Source organism: Callithrix jacchus, chromosome 13 (assembly GCF_049354715.1).
Source record: "Callithrix jacchus isolate 240 chromosome 13, calJac240_pri, whole genome shotgun sequence".
NCBI classification, from domain to species: Eukaryota; Metazoa; Chordata; class Mammalia; order Primates; family Cebidae; genus Callithrix; species Callithrix jacchus.
In genome coordinates, this window is record NC_133514.1 from 55,112,981 (window position 1) to 55,133,204 (window position 20,224).

At 39.1% G+C, this 20,224-nt stretch overlaps 1 protein-coding gene and 1 non-coding gene across 35 annotated transcripts in view; both read right to left on the reverse strand.

Moving 5' to 3' along the window:
- PTPRM (protein tyrosine phosphatase receptor type M) overlaps window positions 1-20,224 on the reverse strand; it is an 866,690-nt gene that overhangs the window by 418,660 nt on the left and 427,806 nt on the right. The window lies entirely within an intron of this gene.
- On the reverse strand, window positions 10,719-10,933 carry LOC118147118 (small nucleolar RNA U3). The gene has a single exon (XR_004733273.3). It is a non-coding gene; the product is annotated as a small nucleolar RNA U3 (small nucleolar RNA).

Below are 20,224 nucleotides of genomic sequence, written 5' to 3' on the forward strand. Positions count from 1 at the left end.
GAGAGAGTGAGCAGCCCTGAGGAAAATTAGGCTGTTGGGACAGGGTAAGTCACCCCTGAGGTGATTAAAGAAAAGGCACCACTGCACAAAGAAAAATACTGCTGGATGTGAGACCAAGAGTCTTGGATATGAATCTGGGCCCTGCTATTAGCCCACTGTACAATTTAAGGAGTCTTCAATTTTCTGAACCACAGTTTACCCATCTGTAAAATGGGCATATGTCAACCTCAACCACTGATCTGGGAATTAGACGGGATTACTTACGTCAAAGTAGTTTGAAAAAGATAAAGCTATGTATCAAAGTGAAGCAATATTTCTGCATTAGAAAGCTGGGACTAGAAAATAAAATCTTCCCAGAGATGTGACTTTGAAGAGAGTCTGTTTGTTTCTTAATAGGATAAAGACACTAAGAGGTAGTATGTGAAGATATTTTTTCAATTATACAGGTATAAAAATCAGGTGGCTCTACTTGAGAGGACATGAATTTTTTGGTTTCTAACACAGTTGACTTGAATATCAAAGAGCATTCCTTAATTGAGACAGACGTCTTCTTTTTTTTTGTTTTTTGAGACGGAGTCTTGCTCTGTCACCAGGCTGGAGTGCAGTGGCAGGATCTCGGCTCACTGCAACCTCTAATTCCCTGATTCAAGCTATTCTCCTGCCTCAGCCTCCCAGGTAGCTGGGATTACAGGCACACTCAACTGCGCCCAGCTAATTTTTGTATTTTTAATAGAGACAGGGTTTCACCATGTTGGCCAGGATGGTCTCGATTTCTTGACTTCGTGATCCACCTGCCTCGGCCTCTCAAAGTGCTGGGATTACAGGCATGAGCCACCGCGCTTGGCCAAGACAGATGTTTTCAACAGTTTCATTGCCCTTCCTTTAAGTGTATTTTCCCATGCAACCATTCACCGGCCATGCCCAAAGGACCATTCTTTAAATAAGTTCTGAAATAAACTTAACTATATAAGTTGCAAACATGCTTTTGGAAAATACAATACAGTGTATGGTCATCATTTACATAACCAGACAGCTAGAGTCTATAGAAATCCAAATTTTGTCATCTCTTATATTCACTGAAAACATATTCTTTACTTAAATGATAGGTGAGAGGGAAGCATTGAGGAAAAGAAGTTAGCAATAAATCCAATCCTTAAGTAAATAAAAAAAAAATTCAAATTTTCTGTAAAAGTAGGGTAGAAGTGATTGCCTTGATCTGATTCTGTGTTTATTCCAACTTGCGGCATGAGCCGCATGGTTCCCCATAAGCTCTCCTCCTGGCTCCTTCTGGTTTCATGCAGTCTATGCCAAGTACTATGTTGGTGCAAAAGTAATTGCAGTTTTTGTCATTACCAATTAGTTTTGCACCAGCCTAACAGCTGTCGAAGCATTTCTCCCTTTTCTGATGCCATTGGCTCTCCCTCATTATGTCTTTCATCCCTCATGCCAATGGTCAGTCATCTTCTGAGCTGAATTACTGGGAGCTGCAAGAGATACTAACTTGGGCCCATCCTATCTTTGCAAACTCAGTTCCAAGCCTGTTAGAACATTTTCTTTTTTCTTTTTTTAAAGTTCACTAGATAGGCAGGCAAACAGCCAGTCAAAATATGAGAACTCATGCCAAATGTTATCCATTTGAATTGCTTGAGTAATTATTCTATCCAATTCCCTATAAGGCAGATATTAGTCACATGGTACACACACACAATTTACATAAAAACAAAAGATAGATCCACAAATTGCAAAATTACAGTGATTCTATCGGTCCCTTTCATAAGAGACTTATCCAACATACTCTCCTCAACCGTTACTGTAAGTAAGTGGCTGCTTTCAATTTGGTTTTCAAAACAATTTTCAGTTCACTCTCAATCTAAGACAGTGACTTTAAGTCGAGAAATTCAGTGCACAGTTGAGATTCTCCCTCTGTCATGTTTTCGTAGGCCCTATGAAATTCCTGAATAGGTCCATCCACAAAGGAAACATTTCCATTTCTTTTTAGAGATATGAAATTTCAACACAGACAACACTGGGCCATCAGAAAAGTTAAGCTACCTGCTTTTGAGGGCTGGAAGAGTGCACTCAGCTCCCACCAAAATGAGTGACTGAACTTGGCGCTCCTATAGCCAGGAAAACGAAAGTGAATATTTATCTTCTTTCTTCCCTAAGTTTCTTTAAATAGGATGGTCAGAGACAGAAGGCCAAGAGGCAACACAAGGAGAACATAATTAAGGAATGCCAGCTTGTATGTAATAGGCCCTCAAATGTGTATTAAATGAAGCTGTTGAACTAATGGTGCAATTACACAGATGCAAAGAAATACACAATCTCTTAAAGGCATTAAGGTCTATAATGTAATTAAGAATTTAGTTTAGAGTTTTAAGCCACAGCTACAACTTTATTTTTGCCTAGTAATCTTCAAGATAGCATGAGGGCTGAAGCTGATTCATATCTCATTCAACAGATGTGATATGGTGCTCAGACCAACTTCTACAAGTGTAGATACCAGGTGATCTGGCTGAGGCACCTTCCTCTCTTTCTAAATCTGGAGAACAGTTCTATTCTCTATACTGGAAATGGGATGCCCAAATTTTCCAACTGTATTAGTCTGTTCTCACGCTGCTAATAAACACATATCTGAGACCGGGTTACTTTTAAAATAAAGAGGTTTAAAGCACTGACACATGGCTGGGGAGGCCTCAAAATCATGGCAGAAGGCAAAGGAGAAGCAAAGGCACGTCTTGCCTTACATGGCCGTAGGTAAGAGGGAACTTGTGCAGGAGAGCCACCATTTATAAAACCATCAGATCCTATTTACCATGAGGCTTATTTACTAGCATGAGTATGGGGGAAACCATGCCCATGACTCGATTATCTCCACCTGGTTCTGCCCTTGACACGTGGGGACTATTACAATTCAAGGTGAGATTTGTGTGGGGACACAGCCAAATCATATCACCAACTCTCTTTCTCAGCCATGGCAAAATGAGAAACACTCTGGGTAACAGCACAAAAGCAAATGCCAGGCTGCTCTGTATATTTCATTTACTTTGTCGTTTTAATAGAGAATTTTTAGAGAATTCTTTGATATTTGAGTTTTTAATCAAAACGAAACATTTGAAATTAAAAAAAAATAACAACTTCTAAAACCTGTTTGTCTCCTGAGTTGTCAAATCAATAGAAGGCAGAGATACATCAGCATTTCTTGTCCTTCATCTCAGCCTAAGAATTATAATCACAGAGAGATGTTCTGTGAAATTGACTTTACTTTACCTCTGTTGGGGGATGATACTTCATTGGTTCTCAAACTTTAAAATGCATCGGAATCACCAGTAAGACTTGTTAAAACAATATTGCTGGGTCTTGCCACTCAAGAGTTTCTGATTCAATACATCTGAGTTGGAGCCTGGGAGTCTGCATTCTCCAGGGTGCTGATGCTTGCTGGTCAAGAGACCACTCTGTGATAATCATGAACACAGGAGAATATGCAGGGCTGGTTCTCACCAAGATGGAGAAAAAGGGTCCCCAGCTTCTCCCAGATTCATGGATCTTTTTTGTCATTGTTCTGCACCTACATACCAGACATCCAAGGATGTGACATTATGTTTTTTCTGCCTGTGGTTCTGATTTTTGCCTTGTTCCAGGTCTTGCTTACTTCTAACCTACTCAGTAGTGGGTGCTGGTTGGATACTAAAGAGTTAGCGTGTGTTCACATCGAACCATACCTGGCAAGGACTTGAGTTTCTACCATCCAAATGTCTTGTTCTGATGGCAGGACTTTCATTACCTTCTGGACATTTGCTTTTAAATATTATCAAGGTTTTTAGAAACGAAAGTGAAATAACAAAACAGAGAAGTTATGCATATATGCATCTATTCAGCATCCAGACACCTAAATGTCTATTAGGCACTCTTTCCTGAGGCATTTTTCTGCCTTGGGGCAGGACTTCAAAAATCTAGATAGAGCATGAATGTGAGTGGATACATTAACTGCAATTTTTCTATGATCTCATTTCACATGGTCATCTAATGGCCAAAATAATCAGGAGCAGTTTTCCACATTTAACAATAACTCTTTTAAAAGTTCTGAAACTTAATGGCATTAGCTGAGGCAGAACTGTTCAAGGAAACCAGAGGAAAACATCAATTATGACACACAGCAGGTGCTGACAGTGAATGTTGTGCTAGAAGCCATAAATCTATGTCTTAACACTGGTAGAATAATATGTGTTTAGTAAGACCATTCTTACTGCCTTCTGCCTGCAGGCTTTCCAAATGCCTGACATGGCTACCTGACATTATTCAATCTCACCAGGCTAACTGGCTGCTGGAGCTCAGCAAAGCAAAGCTATCAACTGGCTTTTTATTAAGGAAGATTGGTGCAGAGAAGGGGACATGGGTTTGGGAGCCATGCAGACTTGTCTACTGAATTCTTGGAATCATTTCATAAATATTGCTAGTTTTGGAATACATACCTGAGAATAACTCTATAAAGTCACAAAAGCCAGTGTATATTTAGGCTGGTGGAGGGGCAAATAAAAAAAACAAACCTTTCATCTAGCCTTCTGGCACCAGAAAACCTTTAACCTGTCTGTCAGTCCAGTCTCTCAGCAGCTCTACCTTTCAAGCTTGATACACACCCACCACTCACATACACCAAATTTCACTTCTCAGAAAAACTGTAACTGGACAATGGCCGGCGACACACAAAACTGAGGAGGTGGCAGTAATCATCCCAGCAATTCTGTCAGCAAAGACACTAGCACTTACAAGCTTAACTACACACCATCCTGGAGTTTCTGAGAGGTCTATTGCTAACCCTTAACAGAGGACATAGGCAAGAAACGTGCCAGCCCTGCTCAGCAGAGACTTGCAATGAATCCAGACACCTCGCCAATGCTGTCACAGACAGCAAGAGGTGGTACAGCTGCCAGACCCACGATTTCAGGCACATACTGAATGGAGCATTTTACTCTGCTCTCTTTCAAAACTGCAGCTGCTCACTCTTCTGCCTCCCATCAGACATTTCTGGTTGGTTCTAAAATACTATTTTCACTAAACATTTTGGAAGTGGTGCTCTCTTTCCTAGGTGCCTGCAGTGTTCCACCCATTTATCCATACCACCATTCTTTATAGAACTGGAAGTCATTTGCTATGTTCAAATTGAGTAGTTTATTCAAGTGCCTGCCACTGCTGGAGAAGGATATGAACAAGTCTTTGGAAAAGCACAGAAATGTTAACAATTGTAAAAACTACTTTCTTGACTTCCTGTGAAGGAACATTTAGCCTGCACTGCCATCCAGAACTGATTTTTTTCTCTTTTCTTGTGACTTCATGATATATGATGTGAAATGGATGAGGCAGCTGCCATGAGGTATAACTCTATGTTTCTATCAAACACAAAAAATGTAGGTTTAAAGATGCCACTTTAGACCAATGTCCATGAACACAAATATTTATTCCTAAGGGTCCTATTGCCAGCTTGATTTTAGATGGTGCTCATCTCTTTGCTTAACTAAGCACCTCTCTACAACATCAACAATTATCTTGGCATGTAAATATGAATTGAGGCTGAGCCCCCAAGTGGGAAAGCTGTTACTCAAATACACCTGTAGAAATCCAAACATATGCTTTATATTCACTTATTGACACATAGTAAGACCATTGTACATCCAAAGAGGGGAATAAACAAACTGATAGGATTAATAACAGACATGTCACCTTAATAAATGGATTTGCTGACATTTTACCTAATTGTGGACTATTGCCTAAATAAAGCACTACATTCAACTATTTACAATTTAAATGTAAATTCCTGGCATTCATGATTGTGATCATTGATTTTATGTGTCAGGCTGACAAGGTGAGAGGCAGCCTAGACATCTGGTGAAAGATTATTCTAGGTGTGTCTGTCAGAGTGTTTCTGCGTGCGTTTAACACCTGCATCCAGGTACTGAGCAAAGCAGACTGCCCTCCCTAATGCAGGTGAGCCTCATCCAATCAGCTAAAGGCTGAATACAACAAAACAGATGGCAATTCCCCTTGCCCGACCGCTTCTGAGCTTGGATATTGTTTTTTGTTGTTGTTTTTCTTTTTTGTTTTCCTGGCCTTCACACACGAATTGAAATATCAGCTCTTCCTGGGTCTTGAGCCTGCTGCCTTCACAACTGGAACCACATCAGCACAGGTTCTTTTGGTCTCCACTTTGCCAACTACAGGTCTTGGGACTTGTTAGCCTCCATAATCATGTGGGCCAATTCCTTATAATAAGTCTCTTTGTATGTGTACATACGCATATCCTATTGGTTCTGTTTCTGTGGAGAGCCCTAATACAATAATTTTTCCACAGTTGAATATCCACCTATCTTGGAACCTTCTCTGTTACTACTCTTCTTCAAAGTAAATGCTCGATTAGAATCAACATATTATATTAGGTTGGTGCAAAAGTAACTGTGTTTTTTTGCCATTGCCAAAAGCTGCGATTACTTTTGCACCAACCTAATACTTATCACTATCTACTAAACAATTGAAAGTCCCTCCTGCAAACTGTCATTAGTACTATCTTCTGTGCCTAGCATCCCATCCCACGTGCCTCTGCTCAGAGAGGGATTTTACCTTCTTTCTGGAAAGCCCAGCTCAAGGCTTGCCTTCTCAAAGGCCCCAATCACCTAGCCTATATTGCAACTATCATCTGTATCACTGACTTGACTCCTAAGGTAAGTAACGGTTATAACATGTCATCTGGTTATAACACCGATGAGAAAAATATATAAATTCCCAGCCAGCACCACCGTCTATGTGAAGTGTGCACATTCTTGCCATGCCTGTGAGGGTTTTCTCCAGGTACCTTGGTTTCCTAACACATCCCAAAGATGTGCGTGACAGGTTAATGGGCTTCTCCCAAGTGTCTCAGTGTGGGTGAGTGTGAGGCTATGTGAGTGCACTCTGCAATGGAAGGGCATCCTGTCCAGGGCTGGTTCCCACCTGTCTCCTGAGCTGCCAATATAGGCTCTGACTACCTGTGACACTAAGCAGGATAAGCAGGTTGTAAAATGAATGAATACAAATCATGAAAATTCATAAGGTATACAATAATCATATAAATACAGGATAAATAATAATGTACAACCAGGCATAGTGGCTCACACATGTAATCCCAGCAGTTGGGGAGGGCCAAGGTAGACAAATCACTTGAGACCAGGAGTTTGAGACCAGCCTGACCAATATGGCAAAATCCTGTCTCTTCTTAAAAATAAAAAATTAGCCAGGAGTGGTGGCACATGGCTGTAATCCCAGCTATACAGGAGGCTGAGGGAGGCATGACAATCACTTAAATCCAGGAGGTGGAGGTTGCAGTGAGCTGAGATTGTGCCACTGCACTTCAGCCTGGGTGACACAGCGAGACTGTCTCCAAAAACATTTTTAAAAAGTTGTACAAAAGTACTTGGGGAGGCTGCCATATTTGTAATTTTTTCACTATATGAATATTCTTTCTATATTTAAAATATTTAATGATTTTTTTCTATTAGTTCACAAACATCTTCATGAGGAATAAAGGCAGCACTTTTAATAGTGTCATGTTTTAATTTTTAAAAAATTGATATAAAAATTTCACATATTTGTGGAGTACGTGTTATATTTTGATACATGTATACAATGCATAATAATCAAATCAGTTGGGCCTTCCACTGCCTCAAACACTTCCCATTTCTTTGTGCTGAGAACATTCTAAATCTTCTCTTGCAGCTATTTTGAAATATACAGTAAATGATTGATAACTATAGTTATCCTACTATGCTATTAAAGACTAGAACTTATTCCTTCAAGTTAACAGTATTTTTGTACCAAATAACCAACCTCTCTTCATCCCTCCAATTCCTCACCCTTACCACCGTTCTAGTCTCTACCTCCAAGAGATCAACTTTTTTAGCTCCAATATGAGTAGAACCTGTAACATTTGTAATTCTGTGCCTGCTTTATTTAACATGTCCTCCAGACTCATCCTGTTGTTTCAAATGACAAAACTCCATTTGTTAATGGCAGAATAATATTCTTTTTGTATATACACTATATTTTATTTATCCATTCATCCATTGAATGGACATTGGGTTGACTCTGTATCTTCACTAAAAAGCAGAACTCAATAAATATGAGAGTGCAGATCTCCCTTCAATATACTTATTTCCTTTCTTTTCAAACATACCCAAATACCCAGCAGTGGGATTGCTGGATCATACAATAGTTTTCTTTTTAATTTTTTGAGGAACCGCTATATTGCTTTTCATAATGGCTGTACTAATTTATATTCCCACCAACACTAGCATGAGAGTTCTCCTTTCTCTGCATCCTTGCCAGTATCTGTTACATTTTTCATTGGGTAATAGTTACATTAACTGTGATGAGAAAATATCTCATTGTGGTTTCAATGTGCACTTCTTTAATGACTAGTGATGTTAAGCATTTTTTCATCTGCCTGTTGACCATTTGTATGTCTGCTTTTGAGAAATGTCCGTAAGGTGAGTGGCCATTTTTTAAATCAGATTTTTGTAATTGTTGTTGAGCTGTTTGACTTCCTTATATATTCTAGCTATTAATCCCTCCTTATCCGAAGGACTGCGAATTTCTCCCATTCCATAGGTTGTCTCTTCACTTTCTTGATTGACTCGTTTGCTGTGCAGCTTTTTTAAAAACCAAATTGTGTATTTTTGCATTGGTTCCCTGTGCTTTTGAGATTTTGCCCAAAAAATATTTGCCCAGACCAATGATGTACCAAAGCAATTATCCTGCATTTTCTTTTAGTAGTTTCATAGTTTCGGTCTTAGATTTAAGTTTTTACACCATTTTGATTTGAGTTTTATACTTGGTGATAGAGGTCTAGTTTCATTATTCTGCATGCAGGGATCCAGTTTTCTTAGCACTTGTATGCTCTTGAAGCCCTTACCAAAAATGAGTTGACTATAAATACATAGATTTACTACTGGGTTCTTCTCTGTTCCACTGGTCTGTCTGTTTCTATGCAGCACCATGCTGTTTTGCTTACTATAGCTTTGTAGTATATTTTCAAATCAGTAGTATGATCCCTTCAGCCTTGTTCTCTTTGGTAAAATTACTTTGTCTATTAAGGGTTTCCTGTGGTTCCATATGACTATCAAGATTGTTTTTCTATTTCTGTGAACCAAGTCATTTGTATTTTGTTAGGAACTTCAATGAATCTATGGATTGCTTCAGGTAGTACAGCCATTTTAAGAATGTTTTTAATAATTCTTCTACCCATACACATGTAGTATCTTTTCATTTTTTTGTATTTTCAATTCCTTTCATTCATGTTTTGGAGGTTTCACTGTAGAAAACTTTCACTGACTTAAATTTATTCCTAGGAATTTTATTTTTTGATAACTATGTAAATGCAGTAGGTTTCCTGATTTCATTTTCAGATTGTTTGCTATTTATGTATAGAAATGCTACTGACTGGCTGGGGGTGGTGGCTCACGCCTATAATCCCAGCACTTTGGGAGGCCGAGACAGGTGGATCACGAGGTCAAGAGATCGAGACCATCCTGGTCAACGTGGTGAAACCCTGTCTCTACTAAAAATACAAAAATTAGCTGGGCATGGTGGCATGCACCTGTAGTCCCAGCTACTTGAGAGGCCGAGGCAGGAGAATTGCTTGAACCCAGGAGGCAGAGGTTGCGGTGAGCTGAGATCGCGCCATTGCACTCCAGCCTGGGTAATAAGAGCGAAACTCTGCCTCAAAAAAAAAAAAAAAAAGGAAAAGAAAAAGAAATGCTACTGACTTTTGTTATGTTGATATTGTACCCTGCATCATTACTGAAACTGATTACAAGATCCAATAGCTTTTTATAGTTCTTTAGGTATTTCTAAATATAAGATCATGTCATCTGCAAACAAGGACAATTTGACTTCTTCCTTTCCAATTTTGGAGACTTTTATGTTTTTATCTAGCTTGATTTCTCTGGCCACTACATTGAATAAAAGTGGTGAATGTGGTCATCCTTGTCTTGTTCCAGATTTTAGAGGAAACATTTCACATTATTCCCTGTTCTGTATGATGTTAGCTGTATGTCATATATTGCCTTCATTGTTTTGATGTATGTCTCAGTTTGTTGAGAGACTTTATCATGAGAGGATATTAAATTTTATCAAAAGCTTTTCCTGCACCTATGGATGGACATGATCATATGCCTTTTCTCCTTTATACTATTGATGTGGTGTATTGCATTCATTGATTTTTGTATGTTGAACCATCCTTGTATCCTTGGGATAAATCTCACTTGATCATGGTATATTTTTTTTTAAGAAAGAAAGAGAAAAAAGGAAAAAAAGAGTAAATGGATAATTTCAAACATGCTTTACCTACAAAGAAAAAAAAAGCTTTAGTCTCTTCATTAGCAAACACTTCTACAAAACCTTGAAGAGAACTGAACACAACAGACTAAGCAATAACAAACTTTCTGAAAACACTACATAAAAAAAAAACCTTCAGAAGTCCAGAAAAAACAAGGAATACTGGAAATAGAAAAACCATACTTGAGAGCCATGTGACAAACCAGGCAGCCCACCCCACAAAGATCCCTTCAGCAAGCAAAGAACAAAGAAAAAAACCTCTCACTTGACATGTTCTCACCATTTGCCTGCTAAATGAGCTACCACCCCCTTGAACAACAAAAACACTGTTCTTATTACATAACAATAAAATGGGAAGCACTCAGACTGCATCCCCTCCATCGTACTGTCCCAAAGGAAGACAAGAACAATCATCAGTGGTACATGGAAATTGCAGCAAAGCAACACCAAGAGTCAGCTTCACACTTAGAAGAGAATGCTGTGCCTTCTCCTTATGGTTTCCAGTGCTCTACCCGTTCAGAGAAACTTCTCTAGTAATAAACTATAGAAATGATCCCTGAAATATAGTCTTTGTACTGCTGGATTTACTGTGTTAATATTTTGTTGGGGATTTTTACACTTACCTTCATGATGATGATGCCTGTAGTTTTCTTATTTGTCACATCCTTGTCTGGTTTTGGTATCAGGGTTATGCTTGCCTATTACAATGAGTTAGGAAGAATTCCCTCTTTTCAAATTTTTGGAATAATTTTAGAAGAATTGGTCTCTGTTCTAATTTATAAATTTGGTAGAATTCAGCAGCAAAGCCATCTGATCCTTGGCTTTTCTTTGTTGGAAAGTTTTTTATTACTGATTCAATCTCATTACTAATTATTGGTCTGTTCAGGTTTTCTACTTCTTCCTGGTTCAACCGTGGGAGATTATATGTGTCCAGAAATCTGTTGTTGTTTAGCTGTTTCTAATAGTCTCTAATGATTCTTTCTATGTCTGTGGTATCAGTTGTAATGTCTCTTTTTGTTATAAATTTATTTGGGTCTTTTCTGTTTTTCCCTTGGTCTAACTAAAAGTTTATCTATTTTATCTTTTCTGAAAACCAACTTTTCATTTTGTTTTCTATTTTTGTCTCCATTTCATTTAGTTCTGTTCTGATATTTATTATTTCTTTCCTTCTACTAATTTTGTATATGGTGTGTTCTTGCTTTTCTTAGTTTCTTGAGGTGCATCATTAGGTTATTTGGAATCTTTATACATTTGATGTAGGTATTTATGACTCTAAACTTCCCTCTTAGAATTGCTTTTGCCAAATCCCATAGGTTTTGGTATGTTGCCTTTCAATGTTCATTTGTTTCTATTTTTTTTTAATTTCCTTCTTCATTTCTTCACTAACACAATGATCATTAAAAAGCATATTACATAATTTTTGTATATTTTTCCAGTTTCCAACATTTCTCTTGTTACTGATTTCTAGTTTTATGCCATTGTGTTCTGATAAGATACTTGAAATGATTTTGACTTTTTTATATTTATTGAAATACGTTTTGTTGCCTACCATGTGGTGTACCAGAAGAAAATTCCATGTGCTGATGAGGTGTATTCTGCAGTTGTCAGATGAAAGGTTCTGTAATGTTTGCTAGGTCCATGTGGTTTGTAGAGTAGTTAACTCCAGTATTTCTTTGCTGGTTTTCTGTCTACGTTATCTATTTAATGCTGCAGGCAAGTTTGGTGTTGAAATTCCCAACTATTATTGTAACAAAGTCTATCTCTTCCATTAGTGCTAGTGATATTTGCTTTATATATCTGATGCACCAGTATTGGTGTGTGTGTGTGTGTGTGTGTGTGTGTGTGTGTGATTTATATCCTCTTGCTGAATTGATCCTTTTATAATTATGAAGTGACCTTGTCTCTTTTTATGTTTTTTGACTTAAAGTTCTAGTTTGTCTGATATAAGTGTAGTAACTACTGCAGAGTTTTGGTTTCTTTTTGCAAAAAATATTTTTTTCTCATCTCTTCACTTTCAGTCTAATGTGCCTTTATAGGTGAGGTCAGTTTCTTGTAGGCAGGATACGGTTAGGTCTTGTTATTATTATTATTTTTTTGCCCATTCAGTGAGTCAATTATCTTATAATTGAGACTGTTTATATGCAAGGTTGTTATTAACAGGTGAGAACTTACACCTGTCATTTTCTTCATTGTTTTGCTTTGTAAATCCTATTTTCATTTTTCCTCTCTGATCTTTGAGATTTGGTAGCATTATGTAGTAATAACATTTCATTCCTTTCTGTTTCTCATTTGCGTATCTTCTCTTTCAGTAAATTTTATATTGTAATGTGTTTTCATGGTGATGGATAGCATCCTTTTACTTCCAGATGTAGCTGTCTTAAGCATTTCTCATATAGTCAGTCTAGTGGTGACAAATTCCATCAGATTTTGTTTGTCTGGGAAAGACTTTGTATCTCCTTACATTCTGAAGGACAGCTTTGGTGAATATAGTATTCTCGGCCAGAAGTTTTTTATATTCCTTTCAGTACTTTGAATGTATCATTCAGTTTTCTCCTGGCCTATATGGTTTCTGCAGAGAAATCTGCTGTAATTCCCTTACATGTGACTTGACACTTTTCCCCCTCTATTGTTTAGAGTTCGCTCTCTAACTTTTGACAGTTTAACTATAATGTGCCTCAAACAGTGACGTTTGAGTTAAGTACATTCAGAGATCTTTAAGCTTCATATACTTGGATGTCTGTAACTCTTTAGATTTAAGAAACTTTTATTTATTATTCCAGATTTAATAGTTTTTTCTATGCTTTTTTCTATCCTTCTTCTGGCATTCACAATATTTAAATGTTTGTTCACTTGATGGTGTCCTATATGCCATTTAGGGTTCCCTTTTAAAATTTTTTTTTTCATTCATTTATGTCTGACTGTGTTATGTCAAAAGACCTATCTTTGAGTTTAGTAATTCTTTCTTCTACTTGATCTAATCCATTGCTGAAGGTCTCAACTCTATTTTTGTTTCATTCATTAAATTCTTCAGTGCCAGAAATCCTTTGTTATGATATATCATCAATTATTTTTTAATTGTGAAATGGTAGGATGGTAGGAGATGCTCATATTTACTGTTTTGTAAATATGTATTGTTAACCCACCACCACTACTACTTTCATCATTCACTGATTCAAAAAAACTGGATAATTATCTTACTTGTTTTTATTAATCTTTCTTTTTTTATTAAATTTTTTATTGCATTTTAGGTTTTGGGGTACATGAGCAGAACATGCAAGACAGTTGCGTAGGTACACACGTGGCAGTGTGTTTTGCTTCCTTTCTCCCCTTCACCCACATTTGGCATTTCTCCCCAGGCTATCCCTCGCCACCTCCCCCTCCCACTGGCCCTCCCCTTTTTCCCCCAATAGACCCCAGTGTTTAGTACTCCCCTCCCTGTGTCCATGTGTTCTCATTTTTCATCACCCACCTATGAGTGAGAATATGCGGTGTTTCATTTTCTGTTCTTGTGTCAGTTTGCTGAGGATGATGTTCTCCAGATTCATCCATGTCCCTACAAACGACACAAACTCATCATTTCTGATTGCTGCATAATATTCCATGGTGTATATGTGCCACATTTTTCCAATCCAGCCTATTATCAATGGGCCTTTGGGTTGATTCCAGGTCTTTGCTATTGTAAACAGTGCTGCAATGAACATTCGTGTACATGTGTCCTTATAGTAGAACGATTTATAGTCTTTTGGATATATACCCAGTAATGGGATTGCTGGGTCAAATGGAATTTCTATTTCTAAGGCCTTGAGGAATCGCCACACTGTCTTCCACAATGGTTGAACTAATTTACACTCCCACCAACAGTGTAAAAGTGTTCCTTTTTCTCCACATCCTCTCCAGCATCTGTTGTCTCCAGATTTTTTAATGATCGCCATTCTAACTGGCGTGAGATGGTATCTCAATGTGGTTTTGATTTGCATCTCTCTGATGACCAGTGACGATGAGCATTTTTTCATATGACTGTTGGCCTCATATATGTCTTCTTCTGTAAAGTGTCTGTTCATATCCTTTGCCCAATTTTGAATGGGCTTGTTTGTTTTTTTCCTGTAAATCTGTTTGAGTTCTTTGTAAATTCTGGATATCAGCCCTTTGTCAGATGGGTAGACTGCAAAAATTTTTTCCTATTCTGTTGGTTGCCGATTCACTCTAGTGACTGTTTCTTTTGCCGTGCAGAAGCTGTGGAGTTTAATTAGGTCCCATTTGTCTATTTTGACTTTTGTTGCCAATGCTTTTGGTGTTTTGTTCATGAAGTCCTTGCCTACTCCTATGTCCTGGATGGTTTTGCCTAGATTTCCTTCTAGGGTTTTTATGGTGCCAGGTCTTATGTTTAAGTCTTTAATCCATCTGGAGTTAATTTTAGTGTAAGGTGTCAGGAAGGGGTCCAGTTTCTGCTTTCTGCACATGGCTAGCCAGTTTTCCCAACACCATTTGTTAAACAGGGAATCCTTTCCCCATTGCTTGCTTTTGTCAGGTTTATCAAAGATTGTATAGTTGTAGATATGTTGTGCTGCCTCCGGTGCCTCTGTTTTGTTCCATTGGTCTATATCTCTGTTTTGGTACCAGTCCCATGCTGTTTTGATTACTGTAGCCTTGTAGTATAGTTTGAAATCTGGTAGTGTGATGCCCCCCGCTGTGTTCTTTTTGCTTAGAATTGACTTGGCTATGCGGCCTCTCTTTTGGTTCCATATGAAGTTCATGGTGGTTTTTTCCAGTTCTGTGAAGAAAGTCAATGGTAGCTTGATGGGGATAGCGTTGATTCTGTAAATTACTTTGGGCAGTATAGCCATTTTCACGATATTAATTCTTCCTAACCATGAACATGGAATGTTTCTCCATCTGTTTGTGTCCTCTCTGATTTCGTTGAGCAGTGGTTTGTAGTTCTCCTTGAAGAGGTCCCTTATGTTCCTTGTGAGTTGTATTCCAAGGTATTTTATTCTTTTTGTAGCAATTGTGAATGGCAGTTCGTTCTTGATTTGGCTTTCTTTAAGTCTGTTATTGGTGTAGACGAATGCTTGTGATTTTTGCACATTGATTTTATATCCTGAGACTTTGCTGAAGTTGCTTATCAGTTTCAGGAGTTGTTGGGCTGAGGCGATGGGGTCTTCTAGGTATACTATCATGTCGTCTGCAAATAGAGACAATTTGGCTTCCACCTTTCCTATTTGAATACCCTTTATTTCTTTTTCTTGCCTGATGGCTCTGGCTAGAACTTCCAGAACTATATTGAATAGGAGTGGTGAAAGAGGGCATCCTTGTCTAGTGCTGGATTTCAAAGGGAATGCTTCCAGTTTTTGCCCATTCAGTATGATATTGGCTGTTGGTTTGTCATAAATAGCTTTTATTACTTTGAGATACGTTCCATCGATACCGAGTTTGTTGAGGGTTTTTAGGATACAGGGCTGTTGAATTTTGTCAAAGGCCTTCTCTGCGTCAATTGAGATAATCATGTGGTTTTTGTTTTTGGTTCTGTTTATGTGGTGAATTATGTTTATAGACTTGCGTATGTTGAACCAGCCTTGCATCCCCGGGATGAATCCTACTTGATCATGATGAATAAGTTTTTTGATTTGCTGTTGCAATCGGCTTGCCAATATTTTATTGAAGATTTTTGCATCTATGTTCATCATGGATATTGGCCTGAAGTTTTCTTTTCTTGTTGGGTCTCTGCCAGGTTTTGGTATCAGGATGATGTTGGTCTCATAAAATGATTTGGGAAAAATTCCCTCTTTTTGGATTATTTGGAATAGTTTTAGAAGGAATGGTACCAGCTCCTCTTTGTGTGTCTGGTAGAATTCGGCTGTGAACCTGTCTGGACCTAGGCTTTTTTGTGTGGTAGGCTCTTAATTGCTGCCTCGACTTCAGACCTTGTTATTGGTCTATTCATAGTTTCAGCTTCCTCCTGGTTTAGGCTTGGGAGGACACAGGAGTCCAGAAATTTATCCATTTCTTCCAGGTTTACTAGTTTATGTGCATAGAGTTGTTTGTAATATTCTCTGATGATGGTTTGAATTTCTGTGGAATCTGTGGTGATTTCCCCTTTATCATTTTTTATGGCATCTATTTGGTTGTCCTCTCTTTTCTTTTTAATCAATCTGGCTAGTGGTCTGTCTATTTTGTTGATCTTTTCAAAAAACCAGCTCTTGGATTTATTGATTTATTGAAGGGTTTTTCGTGTCTCAATCTCCTTCAGTTTAGCTCTGATCTTAGTTATTCCTTGTCTTCTGCTGGGTTTTGAGTTTTTTTTTATCTTGCTCCTCTAGCTCTTTTAATTTTGACGATAGGGTGTCAATTTTGGATCTCTCCATTCTCCTCATATGGGCACTTATTGCTATATACTTTCCTCTAGAGACTGCTTTAAATGTGTCCCAGAGATTTTGGCATGTTGTGTCTTCGTTCTCATTGGTTTCAAATAACTTCTTTATTTCTGCCTTCATTTCATTGTTTACCCAGTCAACGTTCAAGAGCCAGTTGCTCCGTTTCCATGAAGCTGTGCGGTTCTGGGTTGGTTTCTGAATTCTGAGTTCTAACTTGATTGCACTGTGGTCTGAGAGGCTGTTTGTTATGATTTCAGTTGTTTTGCATTTGCTGAGCAGTGCTTTACTTCCAATTATGTGGTCAATTTTAGAGTAGGTATGATGTGGTGCTGAGAAGAATGTATATTCTGTGGATTTAGGGTGGAGAGTTCTGTAAATGTCTATCAGGTTTGCTTGCTCCAGGTCTGAGTTCAAGCCCTGGATATCCTTGTTGATTTTCTGTCTGTTTGATCTGTCTAATATTGACAGTGGAGCGTTAACATCTCCCACTACTATTGTGTGGGAGTCTAAGTCTCTTTGTAACTCATTAAGAACTTGCCTTATGTATCAGGGTGCTCCTGCATTGGGTCCATATATGTTTAGGATCATTAGCTCTTCTTGTTGTATCAATCCTTTTACCATTATGTAATGGCCTTCTTTGTCTCTTTTGATCTTTGTTGCTTTAAAGTCTATTTTATCAGAGATGAGAATTGCAACTCCTGCTTTTTTTTTGCTCTCCATTTGCTTGGTAAATCTTCCTCCATCCCTTTATTTTGAGCCTTTGTGTATCCTTGCATGTGAGATGGGTTTCCTGGATACAGCACACTGATGGGTTTTGGATTTTTATCCAATTTGCCAGTCTGTGTCTTTTGATTGGTGCATTTAGTCCATTTACATTTAGGGTTAATATTGTTATGTGTGAATTTGATACTGCCATTTTGATGCTAGCTGGCTGTTTTGCCCGTTAGTTGTTGTAGATTCTTCATTATGTTGATGCTCTTTAGCATTCAGTGTGATTTTGGAATGGCTGGTACTGGTTGTTCCTTTCTATGTGTAGTGCCTCTTTCAGGAGCTCTTGTAAAGCAGGGCTGGTGGTGACAAAATCTCTGAGTACTTGCTTGTTCACAAAGGATTTTATTTTTCCTTCACTTATGAAGCTCAGTTTGGCTGGATATGAAATTCTGGGTTGAAAGTTCTTTTCTTTAAGGATGTTGAATATTGGCCCCCACTCTCTTCTGGCTTGTAGTGTTTCTGCCGAGAGATCTGCTGTGAGTCTGAAGGGCTTCCCTTTGTGGGTGACCCGACCTTTCTCTCTGGCTGCCCTTAGTATTCTCTCCTTTATTTCAACCTTGTTCAATCTGACGATTATGTGCCTTGGGGTTGCTCTTCTTGCGGAATATCTTTGTGGTGTTCTCTGTATTTCCTGCATTTGAGTGTTGGCCTGTCTTGCTAGGTGGGGGAAATTTTCCTGGATGATGTCCTGAAGAGTATTTTCCAGCTTGGATTCATTCTCTTCGTCCCCTTCTGGTACACCTATCAAACGTAGGTTAGGTCTTTTCACATAGTCCCACATTTCTTGGAGACTTTGTTCATTTCTTTTTGCGCTTTTTTCTCTGATCTTGGTTTCTCGTTTTATTTCATTCAGTTGTTCTTCGACTTCAGATATTCTTTCTTCTGCTTGGTCAATTTAGCTATTGAAACTTGTGCATGCTTCGTGAAGTTCTTGTATTGTGTTTTTCAGCTCCTTTAATTTATTCATATTCCTCTCTAAGTTATCCATTCTTGTTATCATTTCCTCAAATCTTTTTTCATATCTTTTTTCAAGGTTCTTAGTTTCTTTGCATTGATTTAATATATGTTCTTTTAGCTCACAAAAGTTTCTCATTATCCACCTTCTGAAGTCTAATTCCGTCATTTCGTCACAGTCATTCTCCGTCCAGCTTTGTTCCCTTGCTGGTGAGGAGTTTTGGTCCTTTCTAGGAGGCGAGGTGTTCTGGTTTCGGGTGTTTTCCTCCTTTTTGCGCTGGTTTCTTCCCATCTTTGTGGATTTATCCACTTGTCGTCTGCGTAGTTGCTGACGTTTCGATTGGGTCTTTGAGTGGACACCCAGATTGTTGGTGATGAAGTATTTCTGTTACTTGGTTTTCCTTCTACCAGTCTAGCCCCTCACTGTACGACTGCTGAGGTCCACTCCAGGCCCTGCTTGTCTGGGGTGCACCTATAGCAGCTGCGGAAAAGCAAGGGATGCTACCAGTTTCTTTTTCTGCTATCTTTGTCCCAGAATGATGCCTGCCAAATGTCAGTCTTTTGGATATAGAGGGGTCAGCGAGCTGCTTAATGAGACAGTCTGTACTTTGTAGGAGCTCAATTGCTGAGCTGTGAGCTCTGTTGTTCATTCAGGGCTGATAGGCTGAAAAAAACCCTTTTTTCCTCAGATGCTTTGTCTGGGGGGGGGGGTTGAGGCGCTCCTTGTGAGTGTCCGCCTCGCTGTCCTGCCCAGCTAGGAGGCAGTCAAATCACTATTTGCCTGCCGAGGCTCTGCCCTGCTGGTGTGAGGTTTGCCCTGTTGCTGTAGGCTCTGCCCTTCTGCTGCAGTCTCCGCCCTGTTGCCACGGTCTCCGCCCTGTTGCCACGGGCTACGCCCTGTAGCAGAGTCTCTCTGTTGTACCGGGTTGCTTCGGCAACGGCAGACTACGTCAGCAATTGTCGTGTACCTCAGTGGGGGCTGATTGCCTCGGTAATGGCGGATGCCCCTCCCCCGCGGAGCTGCGCTTTAAGAAAACCTCCTCACCGGGAGGGTTTGGAATTGCCGGTTTGTTTGTCACACTGCGGTAGCCCAAACGCTTTGTCCCTGGGATTTCCTGGGCTGGCTTACTGCCCAAGTCCCGTTCAGTCTCAGGTTTAGCCCTCCCAGGTCTCAGTTTGCCAGTTCAGCAGGGCACCCGTAACAGTGCGCTTTTGTATGTAGCACTGTGGAGCGCCTCTGTGCTCTGGCGCGGGCCGGAGCCGCACCAGCTGCCGGCTACACCAGCCAAGACCTCTGCCTGGCGTCTCTTTTATACCTGGGAATTTCCCCGTTCTGTGGGCAACTAAGATCCATCTGGAAATGCGTCCCTGACTCACCCTCTCCGCGCATCCAGCGAGAGCTTCAATCCTGGGTTGTTCTCACAGCGCCATCTTGAGTCCTCCTGTTTTTATTAATCTTTCTTACATTTACACCTAGCTCACATTTGTTTCAATGTTTAGAAGGTTTTGGGGTCTTTATTTTGAAGGTTGGTGATGTTTTCTTGATCAGAAATATCACATAGTACTTAACTCATTTATATTAATTAGCCTATGGTAAAATTGGCTTTGATACACAATGTTTCTCTTAAGGTCCAGAGTTTCCCAGAACCTATCAATGTCGTTAAGTGAGGACTTCCTGTACTGTTTACCTACCTATATGTGTTTACTGATGATGATGATGACAAGAAAGGTATTTAGAGGTATCAGCAAATGGGAAGTTTGTCTTC